Raw genomic sequence first — 19961 nt, 5'->3', positions numbered from 1 at the left:
GAGAGAGAAATGCAAAACCCTGGATGCACTAATCTGAATTCTAATTCTGATGTGGATGTTGAGCCTCCCTGTGGCCCTGGACAGCTGATATTTATTGTGAGCTTTGTGCCAGTTTGCCACAGGCATTTAAGTGACAGGCTTTGTCTTTAAAAAAAGGTGAAAGGAAGAGGTCAAAGCTGAAAGGGAAAATTGTTGATACTGTCTCAGTGTATGTTGAACAGATTCTTATACTACAAACTGCTTAATTGCAAGGCAGATGATTCCAGGAATCAGATCCTGCTCAGTGTAAATGTATCACAAAGATGCTGTTTCCATCACTTAAGATGCTGTTTCCCCATAAGCAAAACTTGGCTAATCTCTTTAATGGCTGAAAGGTTTGTGTGAACTCCACAGTTACTATCAATGATTTCTGGAGATGAAAAATTGTACTGGAATACAGGCTAGTTTGGTTTGGTTTCGTTTAGCTTGTAGCTTTTCTGTAAGTTCTTCAGTTTAGTAGAAATGGAATTTGAGTTACATTGGTCATGAGTCTTTGCTTATCCCTATATTGACAAAGTTTCAGCTTTTGCCTGATTAAGGGCTGCCTTATGGTAGATTTGGTCCATGCATGAATTTTCCCAGCTATCAAGATGGTATTTTATTTTAAACTGAAATAGTCCCATCTGATCTGCTATGAAAGCCAATAATAAATGGCAAAGTACTCAATTCAGACAAATAAAATAGTGGGGATTTTTTCTGTACTTCATTTTGTTCTGTGCAGTTCATCTTGGGCTGGGGAGAGAAACAAATATTGTTATGGAGAGCAAAGAACAGCAAATATGTTTATGTATTTCTAATTTTGTCTTGGGTGTTGAATTGCCCTGGGTTCAGTTGCATAATGATAAGTAAAGCAACTGGACACAATCCAGTGCAAAGTGATGCATGAAACCAGCACTTTTCCCCCCTAGTGTGTGAAAATTTGTATCAGCAAGAAACAGATAGTCTAACTTGTATGTAGCTGGAGGACTGCCTGCATTTTGATACCTACATTCTTTTAAAATGACTCATTCTTCAGTGCAGACACCAGATCCTGGTGCTGACACTGGGCTTCATTAACCCTCCATCCTCTGCCTGCACTGACGTGACCCCAGCAGGGCCACCAGGGAAACTGTGGGCAAGGCTGGGGGAGAGGCTCCTTGGGTGGGGATAAAGCTCAAAATTCCACCTCAAAAATCCATACTGGAGCCAGGGTTAGAGCCAGGGTTAAGTCTGAACTCTGCTACATTCTTGTCACAGTCCTGCACACCAGGTCCTCTCCACTTGAACCTCACTGTGTGACTGCCTGGGGTGGTCTGGCTGCAAAACCCAACGTCCTGGCAGCCACCTTCTGTCCAGGAGATGGGACAAGGTGCTGCCTTCTTAAAGAAAAGGCCAGTCATTGCTTTTCTGCTGCTAATCAAATATATTGGTTGTTACAGGATCAACAATTATTTAAAAAATTCCCACCTATGGTAATGATTTTGTTCTTTCAGCATGTTTCACCAGGAAGAGCTGATATGTGACTTTCTGTGAACTATGTAACAGGAAAGACTCATAAAAGAAAGCCTGTGTTGTTTAAAGGAGATTACATTTTTTAATAAATTAATTACCTTTAAAACAACCCTCAAGTATCAGACAAAGTAATCAAAGAATAATTTCTCTGTTTTGCCTTTTTTAAGAAAAGTAAGAGATGTAAAGCATTCTGGTTTTCACACAGCACCCTGACAGCTACTTGTATATGACATAGAATAATAGTTTTTGTGTGAAAGGAGGGGGAGGTTCAATTCTAGAATGAATCTGCTGTTTGGGTCTGGGTTTATATTGTTTTTTCCAAATCCACATCCAATCTCTGGGAGGTAGATCTTGTAGTAGGATTTGAAGCAGTGCAAGAATAAGTATGTAAATAAGTCAGATTAGTGTCAGGAGTGGGGAATGTTTTAACAAATGTTACAGACTAAGCTGGTGTAGAAATGTGGGTAAAGATCACGCAGATTTGGGCTGTTGCTAATCAGCCAGTCAGCAACTCTGCACTTTGCTTTTACACACTGTGACTCTTTTAAATAAGACACAAACATACAAACACATTGCAGATTTATCTTTGGTAGGTGAAGATCTGGAGCCTAATTGTAATTAGCAGTAGCTGTTTGTGGGTGGCTTACACACCTCCCAAGGCTGAATTAGCAGTGGCAAAGCGAGCACTTCTTCCCCACTGTGAGAGACAGCTCTGACCTTTGAGTGTTCAGCAGGCCTTTGTGAAACTGCAGGGATTTATTAATCACTTGGATTGTCTGGATTGACAAAAGGACAACTCAAAAGATGGTAAGTCATCATGAATGTGGGAGTTCATCTCTGTGATCTCTGAATGGTGTTTAAAGGTTCATGATTTATTCCCAAGTGACTGAAGCAGTGGGGTGGGAGCTGAGATCTTCCTGCTTTTTTTTTTTTTTTTTTAGATGCATAGTATTTCACTTTTGGATGAGGTGTAACTTAAACTGAGCTCTTGGAGCAGTCAGCTGTGGAGTATTCTGCTCTTACAATGGTCCAAGGAGTGCTGTATGTTGGGTCATTGATGGAGCAGTAGAGGAATCAAGGTGGGCAAATTGCTCTGACTAAAACCAAAGCAGAGGAATAAACACTGTCTCCTCCAGCTCAGCTGAGCTGTTCAGCAGTGGCTAAAAGTTGTCATCAAGGCTGAGGGGCACAATGCCACCCAAGGCTTTGCAATGGCTTTGGTGCTGCTGTGGTGCTCCTGGAGGGTGATGCAGAGCCGTGCATTATTATTAATTCCAAATAAGCACCTTGCACTCCATGACACATTCTTGGTATGCAGCAGTCAACAAGCGTGGAGCTAGTCTGTGCTAACTGTGTGTAAACTCATTGAATTCTGCACCTACTTGACAGCCAGTCCTTGCAGATTAGATTATTTTTCTTGGAGCAGGCAAGATTTGCCTAAGAGGAAGTCATAAGAATGGGATGGAAAAGAAGAGTGAATTCTGTTGCTTAAAGTCTGCTCCTGCTAGAATAGAAGGGATAATGCACTAATCAAATTTTGACAAGGTATTAAGGAGAAAAGATGGGAAAGCATTTTTGAACTGCTTGCACTAAAGCTGGATGCCTGAAAAAATAAAGCAGTTCTTATGCATAAACATAATTTTGATTTAGTTGGCATTACCCAGGGATAAGTCATACATCAATAGCAGCCATAAACGTCAGTGCATGAAAGAATGGGCCTCACACATGCTGGTGATGCCAAGAAATCAGGGAGACCACCTGTTCCAAGATGAGGTACAATATAAATAAATACAGATACCTCATCTTGCCCAGCTGGTACTAGCACAGGTAGCACGTGTTGCATGTGATGCATGTGGACATGATTGTGTGACTGAAGCATGCATGGCCTGACCTGCTTGTACAGGACAAAGAGAAGTAACAGAGGGAGTGATCATAATAAAGAACTGCTTTAGGAGAGTGTTTCACTGTGATCAGCCTCCTTCAAAAAAGGGCTGCTTTTCAGGTTTTCAGGCAGGGAAGGACAGGTGACCCATGAATTGCACTCAGGAGTGGGCTCTGCTGCAGTCATGGTGGCAAAGATGGGGAGATGAAAGTATTGGACTTGTCAGTCAGGGCTTGTTGAGTCCTCTTCCTTTGTGCTTTCTGAGAGACAATACAGCCAAAGCAGAGAATGGAGATTGAAGAGAAATAAATAGGCAGGGAGCAGGGAATGACCAAAAGAGAGAAAAATAACGAGAGTGAAAAGATGAACAAGATGTTGTTCTGTAGTACATGTTGGAGGTGATTTTGTCTTTCTCCTTTCAGCTGCTGTTGTCTGAGCCTGGCAGGAAGAGCAGGACAAGGCTGGTAGCCTGCAAACACTGACGTACAGGCTCTGGCAGGATTGACATCAGTGTGTTAAGATGTCTCTTGCCTCCCCCAATTTTCCTTCTCTTAACTTCTCTGTATTTCCTTAATATGTTTGTTACACTTCATAAGACTTTTTAAAACCTAAAACCTTTAGTCGTGGAGGATTTGCATTGATGTAGGAAACACTTGTTCAAGGGCTAAGAGTGTGCAGCCCTTACCCAGCTTGGCTCCTGGCCTCTGGCCTGTCCCCAGCCTAGTTCTGCATCCCTTTGGAATGGCCAGCCCTGCATCCTGCCATTGGGAATGCACAATCCCACATCCCGGTGCTGGGAATGCACAATTTACACAGATGGGAATGCACAGTTCCACATCCCGGTGCTGGGAATGCACAATTTACACAGATGGGAATGCACAATCCCACATCCCAGTGCTGGGAATGCACAATTTACACAGATGGGAATGCACAATTTCACATCCTAGTGCTGGGAATGCTCAACTCCCATCCCGCCATTGGGAATGTCCAGCTCTCCCATCCCGCTGCTGGGAATGCCCAGGTCCCATCCCGGTACTGGGAATGCCCAGCTCCCATCCCGCCATTGGGAATCCCAGCTCCCATCCCGCTGCTGGGAATTCCCGGCTCCCATCCCGCCGTTGGGAATGCCCAGCTCCCATCCCGCCGTTGGGAATGTCCAGCTCTCCCATCCCGCCATTGGGAATGCCCAGGTCCCATCCCGGTGCTGGGAATGCCCAGCTCCCATCCCGCCATTGGGAATGCCCAGGTCCCATCCCGGTGCTGGGAATGCCCAGCTCCCATCCCGGTGCTGGGAATGCCCAGAGTCCCGCAGTCGCAGTGCCCGCTCCCTGCGCAGGGAGGCCGCTGAGCGCCACCTCGTGTCTGCCGTGCTGGGGCCGCGGCCGCGGGGATTTTGGGAAGGGAGGACGGCCGGGTGGTCCCTCGGGGCCGGGAAACGGCGGGATCAGGTGCTGGGCTCTGCCTTCCCGCAGAACACTCGGCAGCCGCCGGGCTCTGCCTGCGAGCAGCACAGAGCGGCTGAGGGCGTAATCCGGTAAAAAAAAATGGAGCCTCTAAAACTATTTGAAAATCGTGGAAATTTATGGAAAAAGCTGCCCCTCTTACACTGCTTAGTCAGCCAGGAGGATGGATATGAGGATTTATTGATAGGACACTAAATTCTGCTCTGCAGTGCAAAAAACGAGGGACAAAATATCAGCAGCAAGGTCAAGGAAGCTTCTCGGGCTGCCCCTTCCAGCTGCTCTGCTGTTCTGTGTCACCTCTGTCTGTGACTCCTCTGGCTCCCTCAGGTGAACACAGAGCTGCTCTGACATAACCCAGACCCTTTCCATCCTGCCAGCGTGTCTTGTACCTGATCCTCCATCCCACTGTAATCTTTCCTAGAGCATTTCTCTGCAGTGGAGGTTCAGCTTTCCAGAAAGATTTTTCCCTAAGGTCTTGGTTCTCTCATCAAGCTGTGAAAAGCTCCCATTGGCATCAGTACCTGAATCACATCACCCATGCTAAACCTTATGTAGATGCCTTCTATTATGTAGACAAACATTGGATTCTCAAATGAATGAAGAACCCAGTTTCAAACAAAGCAGTTCTTTGGGATTTGAAATATCCTGCAGTGTCATATCCACTGGGACACAGGAGTGTCTAAGTGCACAGGCAGGGCTTGTTGGAATTATGCTTATTCCAAGAGAAAAAATCCCCTTACCCTGACAGGCTACAACTTACACAGGATTTTGTGATTAAATCAGAATTATTCATACCAATTTCATGTTCAAACCTCCAGAAAAATAAGAAAAGATTTCATGTGGTGGAAAACCCAAGTAGGCTGTGTGAGAGCCCCAGAGTCAGATTATGATATCATTGGGAAAGGGATGAAAAGCAACATAACAGAGTGATATCAAACCATGGCACATGTGTTGTTGCTACTGTTACTAATATTGTTTCCACAAATGTTTGAGATTTTGTAGTATTTCTCAGACATAAAAGAAAGGATTACATTTGGCCAGGTAGTTCACAGTGGGATATGAGCTTTTTTTCAGTTTGACATGGAAACAAATAAAACAAACATGACATTAGCAATTATTTGGCTTCCTGTTGAGAACATGTTATGTAACTCATATCACAGGGTGGGGAAGATGATAACTGTAGAGAAAGGAATAATGCAGACATTCACCCTGCAGTATGTCAGAGAATCACCCTTGGCAGGTGCAGAAATGTGTCCTTGAACTTCCACAGCGTCACAGCTTTATCACATTCCATACTGGGATAAAAGAGCAGAATCAATAACTCAGGGATGGGGACTGGGCAGCTGATGCCAAATAGAAGTCTTAGGAGGTAAAGAGTATTTAATCCTATGTTTAATTTCAGTTAGCAGGGGCCAGCCTACAGGACAGTTACTCCAGATTTATACCAATATAAGCCAGAGTGGAAAAACAGGCACTTGAGATATGAAAATTCAGCAATAAGATTGCACAGAATAAAATGTCATCCAATGATTAGTTTGGACAATGGAACAGAGTGCATTATGTTTGAAAAGGGAGAGCCACACTGCACTAGCAGGTGCTCCAGTGCTGCAGAGGGGCCTGGAGAGGAGGAGTTGGTCCATCTACACACCTACCTAAATTCTTCTGCACATCAGTGCAGCCAGGTGCAAATCCCAGCTGCCTGGAAGGAGAAATACATCATTTGGCTATGTGTCATCCAATGTACTCTGCACTTCCCAGGCAGATGTAATTTTTTGGAGGTGAAGTTGAATAACTGGCAAAGGCCCAGTATTTCAGAGAAATGTGAAAAACTCTCAGAAACTAACTTGTGCAGCAATGAGGATGTGCTGGGAGGATCCTGGTGGTCCCTTGCTAGTGGAACACTTTGGGAATCAGCAAACTCTGTGAAGCGTGGGATCCACACACAAGAAATACAGAACAAGAGAGATCAAGCCTTGTTTCAAGCCTCTGTTGGTATATCCCAAACATTGATTGCCCACAGACTCATTTTCTTAGTCATGCAACTCTTCTGTGGGAATAGCAAGTTCCATATTAAGATTGCTTATGTTCTTTGCCCTTACTCCTCCCTTTGAAAGACCATGCAAGAGTGTGATCTCCTTCATTAGCTAGAAGTGTTTTCTGTAGTTTTCAGTCTAAACATTTTGTTGATCAAATTATAAAAATTTTATCTCACAGTAATGTTAACCTTTAACTTAGTTCTTTCCTCACTCTATTTATCATAAGATCTATTTATAAAAGACTTGCATATTGTTCCTCCACTGTCACACTGAAGAAGTTCATGTTCTTTTTATCTCTCCCTAAGACTGCTAATTCTGTAATTGCTTTAATAGCCAGTCTGCACTGATTCCAGTTTAAGCTAATCTTTTTCAACACTGTTGACAGGAACTGTATAAATATTTCACACAAAATCTTACCAGTGCCTTGTCTAAAAGTGCCAATATTTCCTTCTCTGCTAAAAATCTCACCTAACCCATCTGAACACTACATTATCTGTTTCCACAGCTGTGTTGTGCTGGCAGATTTGGCACACTCTCAGTCTATCAGAACACTCGGATCTTTTTCCTTCTCTGTTGCTTCCAGCTGATGAATCCCAAGAACATGACTTTGCAGTTCACATTATTAAATTTCTATCACTGCAGGCAAGAAGGTCATCTAATTCCAGTGTGGTGATCTGGTCCTCCTCAGGATTGGCAATACCCTCCAGCTTTTTATCACATGCACAATTTTTGAGGCTGGGCCTGATGATGTTCCTAGTTCATGGAAATGTGGATTATATGGTGTTGTTCCAAAGAGTGATCCCTAAGGAACACTGTTGGGTAATTTGCTCCCTTCTTGTAACTCTTTTTTATTATAAACTGTTGCTCCTTCTTCACATTGTTTTTATATTAATCCCTATCATCTCCACTTTCAGTAATGAATTCCTGCAGAGCACTGTATCAAATGATTTGTTTGAACTTCAATAGACTGAGTTCACTGCATTATTTCATTCTGGAGAGACAATTATCTTACTCATGATACACCAGCTCAGTCTGATATCCTCTGCTCTGGTAAACCATATATGTTTTCTCACATTCTGTTTGCCTCCCTACAATTAATTTGTTCTAAGACTTGGCATTATACTGAATTTTTAAAATACATTTTAGAATATGTATACTTTCTAAAAATACACTTCCGAATATAAACATTGCATTTGCTATGCTGAAGTCCTAGGCAAGCTTTCATTGAAATTCATTAAACACTGGTTGCTTTTACTTGTAAATTCATATACCAGTTATTTCAGTATGCTAGGGAGGAGATTGTATGTATTCCTCAATAATTTTTTGCATGAAGAAATATACCCTATTTTTCCTAAGACTTGTAATTTCTGTTAGACTACTGCTTCCTTTATATGTCAATCCCATCTGTTATTAGCCTAATGTCAAAGCAAAGGATCATTGCTTATTCTCAAGCAACACCATCTCTTGTTAGCTGATTTATTATTTAAGAAAACCACCTTATACCATTCCTGTGTCTTTGATGGAGCTCTGCTATCACTGGTGGCATTAATTTTCTGCTTTAGGTCTGGGAAGTTAATGTCTTCCTTAAACAAGGAATTGCAGTTCTTACTTTCCTGTAATTTTACCTCTCTTATAATTTATATTCAAGTTTGCATAGAGGAAGGAGGCTGTAAAAGGTCCTCAGCACTGTCCTGCTGGGGCAGTTTTTGTCATCGCCAGTCTGAGTTATTTCCACCCAAACAGAATTTGTTTGGTCAGTGTGATCACAGATTTCTTTATATTCTGTCATTTCCTCAACATTCAGTGACAGCCTCCCTCTCCTCTCATGTCTGTCTTCCTTAACAAATTCCCTACATACTGCATTAGTGGGAATTTTCAGAAATGCAGAAGAGCTCTCCATGCTCCAGCAGAGTTGCTGAGGAGCTCCTGATACCTCACCTTGCCTTTGGGCCTTTGGCATTGCCATTCTGACAACTTTCAAGGGAGACAGGGCATGTCCTGTGTGAGGCCCAGGGGGAGGCTGTGCCCTGCCATGCCCAGATGATAACCAAACACTTTTCACAACCAAAGATGACCTGAAAATAAACATCTGATGGCTTAGCTACCTGTGTGAACAAACCCCCTGACTGCACAGGCCCTCACAGGATTATCATCGAGAAGTATTAATATGAAGAAAGAGTACAGACACACTGATTTTTGTGCTTATTGATTTGTTCCCCTGTGGATGTCATATTTCCAGGATTTTTCTGGCATTCACAGCCAATGAGAATAGTTAGAGCACCTCCTATGGAGAGATCTACTTGAGCAAATCTGCATGTCTTACTTGTTCTTCACAGAAATGATTTTAGCCACATCACAAAGCCATTCACTGAGGTTATAAATTTCAGCAGAGCCAGGGGAGAAATATGCTCCTACATACTTGGTCCCCTGAATCCATCAGAGATTTGCTTCTTGGCACTGACTGCAACATCAAACAAAAAAATAAAGGACTTGTTGAGAAACGACATTGCTGGAGTTCTTCTGGCCCAGTCACTTGTGTCTGTACACACCCAGTTGCTGTGGCTGGGAGTGCCTCCAGACAGAGCTGGGTGATGCAAAGCATTTTCCAAATGTTTGCACAATGAAGAATTGCCATTATAGGCTCAGGAGCAACTGTTTTCAGAAAGTAAATATTGTGCATTTCTAGATTAGATAATAGCTAAGGGCAGCACGCCGTGTGGCTGGAGCCTGAAGGCAAAGCATAGCAGCAAGTGAAGAGCAATTCTTGTCTCCTACAGGAGGATGAGGCTTGGGCTGTGCAGCTCAAGGAATGCTCTCCCTTTCAGCCATTACCAGTGGCTGCAATGCATCATGCTTAATTTTTCAGAGATGTAAAATTAAATTAGACAGGAGGACAGCAGTAAAAGGTTCGGTGAATTGGAGGAAGAGTAATAAGTTTGTATCTGATTCATCTTCAAACCATTGCATCAAAGCAAAAGTAGCCCTGTTCTCTTCAAAGTGCCAGCAGTTCCACAGTGTTCACAGTTTAGCAGCTCTGGTCAGAACTTCTGCCTTTCTCCATGCAGCAAGAACAGTTCTTTAACTGCAACATTGTTAATTCAGATACAATAGCTCTCCTGTTGTCTGGTAACTTTTTTTGACTATGTTTCCTTATTGCTGCTCTCATGCCTTTCCCTTAGAGTATGTAACAGAGAGGATTGGCATTTTCCTGGTATATTGTATCTGCAAAACAATTTAGTAGATCTTAATTAGTAGTTCTCAGAGGGTATTAGGAGGTAATTTCTCAGTAGAGAGGATGGGAGCAGCAATTTCTGTATTGAAATGTCCCATTGGTATATCTGTGGGCTGTTCAATGCTCAGAATATTTTTTAAAGAGATATTTGGTCAGAGGCACTTCTTTAGAGGAGTTTGGGGATTGATCACTGCAAAAGGACAATATGGTTTAAAGTCACACCACCAGTGCAGTAGTTTCTAAGATAGAATGGTTGGCAAAGAATTTTTGGCCTACTGGTAACAAAGTGTACAGACATTCTTCCCATCAGCAGAATGTCAGGAAATTATCTGAAATTTCTTGTTGTCTTGGCAAGGCACCTGCATGTCTAAGAGTTCTTTTTGCTTGCCTGTGTGGAAAGGTGGCTGAGACAGGAGGTTGTTTCACCTGGGGGAAGAACTGCACGTGGGAAGTGGCTGCTGAAATAAACACTTGATCTTGTGTCTGCAGTTTTGGGATGGAGAGTGGACAGGAGTCTTACCCAAACAGTCCAGCTTGTGTGATTCATAGCAGGAATTCCATGCAGGAATTCTGTGCAGTCTGTAGAATGCTACCTGGGCTGGAAGCCCCATTGGGTAGATGGGGTTTTGTCCAGGATTTCAGCTCTTAGGCAGAGTGTCACTGCACATACCACCAGAACTGAAAATTGGGCAAATGTGTGCTCTGTTTCTGAACATCATCTTTCAGCTCCAGCTCAGGGGGAGTTCTGCACATGCAGCAGTATGTGTGACAGCTTAATAGAGATGGCAAGGATACAACAGTATTAATGACACTGTAATTAATACCAGCAGTATTTTAATAGTACCTAACTGCCAATATATGTCCCAGGTCCAATTCAGGGTGACTGATTGGCTCAGAAAAGCATGTTGTTTTGGTGCCTCTACAGTCAAGGCAATTACTATTTCAGCTTGTATTCTGCACATCAATCCAGCTCTTTTCAAAGCATTATATTCACATTGCTTTTTTGATAAAATGAACTTTGCAATGGAAACTCTTGTTCTGACTGCCAGGCAGTATTACCAAATCAGGGCTGTGACCCTGTGAGATGCACATGAGTCAGCACTGGGTTCAAGTCCTGACTGCAAAATCAAAGTGCAAAGACTTATTTGGCTTGTGGGATAGAGAAGCCTTATTCAATATCTCACATCTCATTCTGTAAGCTGAAGATGCACAATGTGAGTTTCCAGGAGATCATTGCTTGAGGGTTAAGCAGAAAGGAAGGTCCCAGGATCTTTACCTGTTTTTTAGTTCACCATAGGTTCATTAGCATTTAGGGAAAATGCTTTGTGAGTGATCACACACTTCTTTGTTCCAAACTGTATTGTAATGTGAACTACATGTCACAGAAAATACAGAATAATCTTTCCTGTTTACAGAACTAGACAGTCTAGACTTCAATTTATTTATGGTATTTATTTAAAGCTTCAGTTTTGACCTAGATCCAGTTCTCATTTCTGAAAGATACATAAAGTTTTTTCAGCAGCAATTTTCTTCTTAAGGCTGTTAATGTATATTTATGTAGAATCAAGAATTCCAACCTCTTATTACATGAACCATGTAGTATTTTTAACAAGAGTCAATTGATTCTATGTAAAATTATGCACAGGCTACTGCAGTCAGGAGGAAAAAACCTTGTGGTCCACATATATTTGTTATTAACTGCTTTAATTTGACCTACCTGGTTTTAATAGCAGCAGTGTCAGGGGAATTATTTGCATCAGAGTCTGTGGAGAGAAAAATCAAGGAGGAATTCTATTCACCCCAAATTAAGCTTTAATGCTGCAAAGCTGTCATTATGTGTATCAAAGGCTGTTGAAAGTCATGTTGCTGGGAATAACTAGGGGGCTTGTTAATGCAGTCATGATCATCTTTCTGACAGAAGCTCACTTTCAGGAAACGTGATATGAAATTTTCCTTAGGTTCTCATCTCATTCCCATACTGTGTTTATTTCACTCTTAGTGTGCTTCATCTTTAATTTCTCAGTTAGGAACTAATTATCTACAAAACTGTATAATGAAAGATGAGCAAGTCTGAAAGGAGTCTTAAGTGAATGCAAGTTACATTTTCTTTACCTAATTTTGGGAATGGGAGTTTCCTCAACTTATTTGGGTTGAGGCCCTTGCGTAAATAGGATCATATTGTGCTTCTAAACATAGCCAGAGATTCTGATTTCTGCTCCTTGTAGTTCCATTTGAAAGGCACTGTTTTCTTCCATGTCCTTTCTAAGTGGGTGTATTTCTTCCTTTCTAGTAATCTCTGCAATATCTTATCAGTCCCAGGGGCTGATCCTTCCCTGTGTGAATGGCCGGAACCGCTGTGGAGTCTGCAGCATTCAACAAAGGCAGAACCCATGAGGGATTCATCCGGCAGCTTAAAGGCTTTCAGAACTTGGAGCACTAATGTAGAGATTGTTTCATGGGATTTTGTATGCATTCTTACACATGTATATCTATCATGTGCAAATCTATCTGTGCAATTCTGTTCCATCCTTCCTCAGTAATTTTAATTTTTTTAAGATCAGGCAGGAGCCTGAGTTCTTCTGCCAAATATAGTTCCATGAAGCAAAAAGCAAAAGCATATCAATAATAATGCAGTAGACAGAGAACATGGGAATGACTGTTCTATTTGACATCCATTTGACATTTGACTGTGTCTCCTTTATGCTGAAATCACTGCACAAAACAATCAGTTGCAGTGTAAGAGTCTCTTTCTGTAAATAAATGTGGCTATATATGATAGCTGTTCCCAGGCCAGATGATGAATTAGACTCAAAATTACATACACAAAATGCATGACCAATTGCATATTTTAATTTGTAATTATCACAAGTGCTTATGCTAATTGCTTGTTGTGCAGTAGCAATAAAATAAAACATAACTGGGTTAGTGTTTGCTGTCAAGCCATTTTCAGTGTATAACAACTGATTTATTGGTCCTCTGAACCAATGAAAATTCTTTCTCTATGTGAATGATCTACATATATCTAGAAATCATTAAATGCAAGATTCCTTCATCATATAAACAGAAAATCTGTAAGTTATTATCTACATGCTGTGTTCCAAATGGTGACCTTCATATCTATGTCTTATTTAGATTTTTGCCTCTAACAGGGAGCATTGTGTTTTCATTGCACAGCACTAAACACACTTTCTCTCATATTCTGTAAAGTCATGCAGTTCTATACAGCAGCACAAAACTCTGCTTAAGGGAAGAAAATAGCCAGAGCCATCTGGAGAGGCACTGAATTTCTCAGTAGTGGACAAAGTGCATTCCAGACAAGGACAGGAAAGACAGAGCAGAAAAGAATTTAGAGCACATATGGGAAATAACATCCCTAGGTGAGCTCTTTGGACATTAAACCAACCTGTGGCAGAGCTCCTGAGTGTTTCTCACTCAGAGTTTGCTCTCTAAGGAGAGCTGTGGGCATTAATTGAGCCACCTGCATTAGTGCCACAGCACCAGAGCATACAGAGGTGAGCCTGGGCTCAGGCTGGAGCTGGTGCTGTTCACATCTCTCTGGGTGTCATTGGCAGGTGATGGTGGGGCACAGACAGGATCTTCTGCCTTGCAGTGATCAGCTTGATGTTCTAGAGACCTTCCTTCTTGTGGTGGTTTAACCCCAGATGGAAACTCAGCCCCATGCAGCCACTCACTCACACCTGCCCGGTGGGATGGGGAGAGAATTGAAAGGGTAAAATTGAGGAAACTCATGAGTTGAGATAAAGGGAGTTTCATGGGTGAAGAAAGCTCACACATACAAGCAAAGCAAAACAAGGAATTAATTCACCATTTCCCATGGGCAGTCAGGTTCAGCCACCCCAGGAAAGCAGAGCTCCATCTCATGTAACAGTGACTTGGGAAAGCAAATGACACCACTGAAAATCCCCCTTCTCTATTCTTCACCAGCTTTAAACATGGAACATGAAGCCTTGAGGTCTGGGACATCCCTTGGGTCAGTGGGGCTCACCTGTCCTGGCTGTGTCCCCTCCCAGCTCCTTGTGCACCCCCATCCTCCTGGCAGGTGTGTGGGGTGAGGAGCAGGAAAGGCATTGACTCTGTGTGAGCTCTGCTCTGCAATAATAAAAACATCTCTGCTATCAACACTGTTTCCAGCACAAATACAAAACACAGCCTCATAGCAGCTACTGTGGTGAAAATTAACTCTCTCCCAGCCAAACCAGCACACTTCTCTCCTTTCTCTCCCATTAGCACCTTGTCTGCAGGATAAGGCTCACAGTACATGAGAGCAGGAATCCCAGAGTGGATATTTCCTCTGCCGTGGGTCTGCCCAGGCAGGGAATCTAGATCAGCATGGAGAATGTTAACAGATGGCTGCCAGGCTCATGTTTTCCAGCTGGAGAAAAGCACAATGCAGCAGGGATGTGTGTCCAAGCCCTTTGCCAGTGGTGGGACCAGCCAGTGAGGAGTAAAGCTCTTGTAACTGTCCTTATCTCCAACTATAAGCAAATCTAGGCAGAGGAAAAATCAGATATCACACACTGATGTTACTGCTTATGCACAGAGAGCATTGCAATATTTTCTAGTATGACAGGAGTATTTAATGTGTAGGAATGTAGTGTGAATTGTGTTAATTCGCTGGATAAAAATACTATTTTCTGTACCTATGTTCAGAGAATCAGCCTTTTGAGACATGTCTTTAAGAAAAATAAATATATCTAGTAGTTTGTGTGGAATGAAGATTATATTTGGGTGAAAAGAAAAAATGGTCTATACTTTGGTGGGTAGTTAAGCTGGAAAATGTAACCAATGAAAGGATAAAAGTGATAATCTTGCTTTTACCAGCTCAGCAGTAAGCAGAGCAGGTGCAAGCCATGTTTAATCCATGACCCCTGGGAAATGGTAATGTTCATTTCTGTTGTCTTCCTGTGCCAGATGCCAGGCTCTCCAAATTTCTAATTGAGAGCACTGACTAGAAAGAATGACAGGACACAACTGAGCACCTGGGTCACATCAAAATGAGAAAAGCTCTTTAACTGCTGCTTATTGTAATGTGCCACCGTAGGCAACACCTGTGGTAGGACTTTATAAATAGATAACCTGAGCTGTGCTCACACAAGGGGAATTCAGAAGCTGTCAGCTTGTTAGGCAGTTTTCCAGCAGTGTGCTGATGGCACATGCCCATAACCCAAGAGGAAATAATTCCTCATGTTTATATGGAACACTATGACATAAAGTTGTGGGGGTTTTGTTATCTTTAAAATTCCTACTCTGCTTTGGCATTAAAGGAAGTTCCAAGCAGATGTGTCATGAGCATTTTCTAATGTCTTGGAGCAGGTATGTCACCTCCCATGTTCTAAAATATTTGTGTGGTCAAAATTATTTAGCCATGGTAGCACACACTTGCAGAGGAATTAAACTTTTGGCAAAGGTGCTGATAACTGTTTTCATATGTAGTTTAATCTCTTTCAATATTTTTTCTCAATTTGCAGTGGTAGTCACTGTACCCTCTGGAGATCACAGCACTGAAACACCACATCCCTTTTGTATTGTGTACAGATATGAAAGAGATCCTCCTGCTGAACATTCTACTGCCCCTGGGCTTTGATTAGCTTTAGACCTTTAGACTGAATTTCTTTCATGTTCAAATAATTTACATTTGAATATATGAAGAATAAAATGCATTTTCCAGCTACCATTGATTCCTGATTACTCAGTGTATATAGAGTGTATATTAGAGATTCATATATAGTCAGCAAATTGTCATCAAACCCCTTTCTACTCTTGAGAAGTCATTTAGATTCTGTGTTGTCTGATACACCATAAACACCCCACTAAGGTGTATTTGTTGGTTTTTACATTGCTTTGATATCAAAAGGAAACACCAGCTCCCTGTGAAGATAAATGCATTTTTTTATCTGGACCAATTTTTCTTTTCTGGGACTGGAGAGCAAAATTGTTAAATTGACATTTAATGAATAAGATTAGACCTTTTCACTTCAGTCAAAGCTTTGAAAAGCAACTTCATCTGTAAGACTACAAAATGTAAATAATTTTGTAAACCTGTTTCTGTTGAATTAGCTTTATTAAAAAGATAAAGGGATTGTGGAAGATAGAAGGGCTTTGATTCTTGGATGATCTTTGGACTCTCAGACTGCAAGGATAAGGAAAATGAGCTAAATATTTCAGGTTTGTTTTTGTAAGTAACCAGTTAATAAGTAAACTTTTAAAACTAAGGTGCTGTTCTTAAAATGGCCAAGGTTTTTTAAAATGCATCTGATATCAAATAGCACAGACATTTATTGTTTGTTACCTTCTGTAAATGGTTCTTTTTCTGAATGTGATCTTTTGAACCAATAATTATTCAAAATAATGAAAAGATTGAAAATTTTGTTTTCCAGTTTACATGTGCAGGATATATTGGTTTGTGCTCCTTCCTCAATTGACAAGATTCTTCCTGATCCTGTTTAAGTTGTCTTGATTCACCCAATTCTCTGTGTAATTGTTCATGTTGAAATGTCATTGCTCTGGAAGACAGCATTCATTCATGTGAGAAAAATACATAAAAAGCATAAAATTTCAGTACAAGGTCCATCCTTCCCTTGCAGTGCAGCAGTGAGCTGCACCTTCCTCTAAATCCTGGATCCTTGTGCTTTTCTTCCAGGTGAGCACTCCAGCTGAAGGCATTGAGACACCAACTGTGTCTCTGTTAGCAGCTTCCTTACTCTGTATTTTATCCTTTTCTGGATCTGCCCTCCACATCCAAGTGCTTCTTTTAAAAATTCCTTTTGTCAGTATTACAAATTATTTTCAAATTGGGATGAGCTTCCCCCCCATTCACAGAGGGTCCTCAGCCTGAAGCCTTTGCTTATGCCTTCACTGAAACTGAGTGTGGAAGCCAGTGAGAGACTCTTGAAAGGAAATGCAAGTGCTCTAAGGTAATTTCTGGTTTAATTTTAGAGCACTTGCATAGGATTGGGTTATTAAGGCTATTTAAAATGAGAGGTGAGTGCCTGCATATGTAAAAAGAAATCCTTTAATCTTCAGTGAATTTCAGCTTGCTCAGTGTTAATGAGAGCTAGTGCTTGTATGAGACTTTTTCTCGATTGTTTTCTGTAGTTAGGTACAAAGTGGTATGGAGATGGAAAAGACTAACCTTAATAGACAGGCTGCTCAAGAATTCCCTGTTTGGTAGGACTCCAAACAATTCTTGGCTTTCAGTAGGTGACACATTCAAGTGGTGACATATAACACTGATCAAAATTTAGTATTAGAATTCCTATTTGGACAGACATGCAAATCATGTTTTATCTTGCACTCAAAAGTTTGTCTTCCTTTATTGAAAGGATTTGTGATGAAGAGATTCCTGCTGTTCAAGAGGTCTAGAAGCAGATAATGCTTTTTTGGCATTTTGTAAGCAGAGTTTACATCAGCAAATACTTGGTTAAACATGGCTAAATACAGGAGCACTCTGCAGCCTGGAGGGGGCTGTTTCTCAGAGGCACTGCCTGGCTCTGCACCTTGTGGGCAGCTTTACTGAACCCTTACACTTAGGCAGAAGTGGTGCTGAGCTGTTCCTTTGCAGAAGTGCTGTTGTTGTCACCTACACCTCCAGTGTAAGAACAGCCCAAGCCCCACATGGTGACATTTGCTTTTCTGAGCCAGCTCAGACAGGACAAGTTCCTGAGAGCTGCTGAGCACCTTCCCCAGCTCTTGCCTTCGTGGAAGGATTGCATGAGGAGATGCTGAACTGCAACCTCCTTGTCTGATCTCCTGCTTCTTACTTGGTCTGTTTGTGAGAATATTCTTTCTGCTTTGCTTTTTTTTTTTTTTTTTTCCCTTGACACACATACAATGTATATTTAGATCAGGACTGCATTAGGCATTCATTTGGTTAAATGGTTTCTCACTCTATTCAGTCCTGCTTTGCTGCATCTGGAGCAAAATGTAATAGTCCACAGAGTTTAATATTTGCTAAAAATAAATAGGAGAGGGTGGAAGGAATTTCTAATGCAGCTGAGAAAGTTTTACAACAGCTTCTTTACACAAAAATCATAACTTTGCATTTCCTTTTGTGTAAAGGAAATTAATTAAACCTCCTGTACCTGAGGAGGGAATAGACACAGTATTACAATTTTGGAGGAAGGTTGTATAGGAAGCTTTAAAATAGAGTTTTATCACCACAGACATATCTTTTATTTCAGCATTAGGTAGTTGTCAGCAGCATAAAAAACAGCTTCAAAATTGGCATGAATTGACAGTTTGGATGGTAACATCATGAGAGTAACATGTGGGGAAAGAAATTTACTCACTTGTGACTGTTTTTTGTAAATCAGGATGGAATCTTGTTGAGAATAAATTTATACTGATGCTGGCACTTATACTTCTTTGAGGGAATACTTAAGTTTTCCTTCACAAAAATTAATTCTTTTGACTAACTACATCAATTCTATAGAATGGTTCCGTGGACTAAAGTGAAATGAATATAATTTAATAAAGTAAATAAAGTAAATTTAAATTAATGGAATAAGACACATTTACAATTATATTCCATTTTCATATCTTAATGTTAAAACTCACTGTTTGAAGTCAAAGTAAGCAGAACCTTCCTAATCAAGCTCATAAAAATCTGCTAGGTATTCCTGAGTCAACAGGAATGAAACCTGTACTAAATTTTAGTGGCACATGCAAATCCAAATATTAAAAATTCCCAAGAAGAATGTAATCCCTTAATGATTTACAAGGAATGGATTTTAAAAGAGCTGGTTTATCTCTATTAAACACGTTTTAAAATTAATGCAAACTGAATTTTCTACCAGCAATTGAAAATATGCAATATCATATAATCCAGAGGTTTGTTTCTCCATGTGCAAGTTTAATCATTTGTGGGAAGAAATCAGAGTGTTCTGACCTAGACCCATTTCAGAATGACAGATAGACACAAAGAGAAAACAATTGACACAAATGAGAAGATTTCTTTTACTGTGTAACTTTTAAATGCAGTTTTCTTCAGCCAATTTTCCTTAAAATGGGAAATTCTGGATGCTGGACTTTGAAATGGAGAAAAAAGCCTCCAGTTGTATAAAAACACTATTAGGTCACTGATGACTGAAGGTGGAGGTTAAAACCAGTGATATTTATTTTGTCTCTGTCAGGTGGAGAAGCAAATCACTTTGTTAAATACAACAAGACAGCACTGACAGGGAAAGAAAGGTTATATTTGAAAGCAGGAGATGTGATTCTTTTGTGGAGAGGAAGAGCAGAGTGTGTGTCTCAACATTCCTAAATAGAGAAGCCAATCTTTGTGCTTAAAACAGTGATCTGGAATAGGAGCTGGGTCCTGTGATGTGATCAGCTCAGCTCCTGGTGCCTGGAGATGCTGTTTTGTAGTAAATGAATTGTGATTCTTCTGGGGCTTTGTTCACAGTTACACTGAGGACCTTGAACACCCCTCTGGCAGCTCACTGAGCCCGCTAGACAAAAATTCCTTCTGCATGAATTATGTTATCAAAAATATTGAAGAAAACCAACTGAAAATCAAACCATCAACATCCTTTCCTTGATCCAATTATCTGTCTCTAAAAAAAGGTTTTAACACCTCCCACGCTGAACAGCAGCTTCAGTAATTTGGCCATGATAGCAGTGCATAATGAGGAGACACGAGGCAGTGATACGTGGTGACACGTCCCATTTTGTGTACAGGAAGAGTTTGGTTTAAGTAAATCTCTTTTCTTTGTAAGTACCTTTTAGATTACTCACTATTATGTTGCTCATCCCATTAGTCTTGTGTAGTTACCACAGATGTTTAATTGCAGAAATTG

Source organism: Agelaius phoeniceus, chromosome 16 (assembly GCF_051311805.1).
Source record: "Agelaius phoeniceus isolate bAgePho1 chromosome 16, bAgePho1.hap1, whole genome shotgun sequence".
Classification (NCBI taxonomy): domain Eukaryota; kingdom Metazoa; phylum Chordata; class Aves; order Passeriformes; family Icteridae; genus Agelaius; species Agelaius phoeniceus.
This window is presented reverse-complemented; position numbering follows the sequence as displayed.